The 440-nt window shown below is 37.7% G+C and overlaps 1 long non-coding RNA gene across 1 annotated transcript; it reads right to left on the bottom strand.

Moving 5' to 3' along the window:
- Positions 1-29: 29 nt before the first annotated feature.
- LOC104775055 lies at positions 30-440 on the bottom strand. The gene is made up of 3 exons (XR_765667.1): positions 404-440; positions 206-268; positions 30-122 (listed from the first exon to the last, which is right to left on the bottom strand). It is a non-coding gene; the product is annotated as an uncharacterized LOC104775055 (long non-coding RNA).

Raw genomic sequence — 440 nt, 5'->3', positions numbered from 1 at the left:
AAAAAAAGGTTAACCAAATTTAACTTGGGATTTAAGAGTTGACATAATTTGTTATTTACCAGTATGCTACTGTACAATTCTCTCCGGATATCTACATCACATTTGTTGATGCTCTCCATGACCTGCACAAGTTAACATAATGGACAGTGAAGTTACACAAGTTAAAAGACGAAAGTTTTGCAGTGGCTAAAGATGATGCATATACCATGTGTGGTAGACCACGAACGGAAGGAATCATGTCTGCATACTTCTCCATTCCAGGAATCGTCTGCAAAGTCCAATAAACACGGAAAGTCACTTAACGAAAATCTTTGACAAATAATTCGTGTCTCAAAACACGTCACGAGAAGAAACAAAATGTCTTTAGAATCTTCCGTCGAATTTATCGTCCTTAATGGTGTACCTGAACTATGGACGGGTTGAACATCACATCAGGAACT

This window comes from Camelina sativa, unplaced genomic scaffold, assembly GCF_000633955.1.
Source record: "Camelina sativa cultivar DH55 unplaced genomic scaffold, Cs unpScaffold08179, whole genome shotgun sequence".
NCBI lineage: Eukaryota > Viridiplantae > Streptophyta > Magnoliopsida > Brassicales > Brassicaceae > Camelina > Camelina sativa.
Note: the sequence above shows the minus strand (reverse complement) of the source record. Positions and strands in the feature narration are given on the sequence as shown.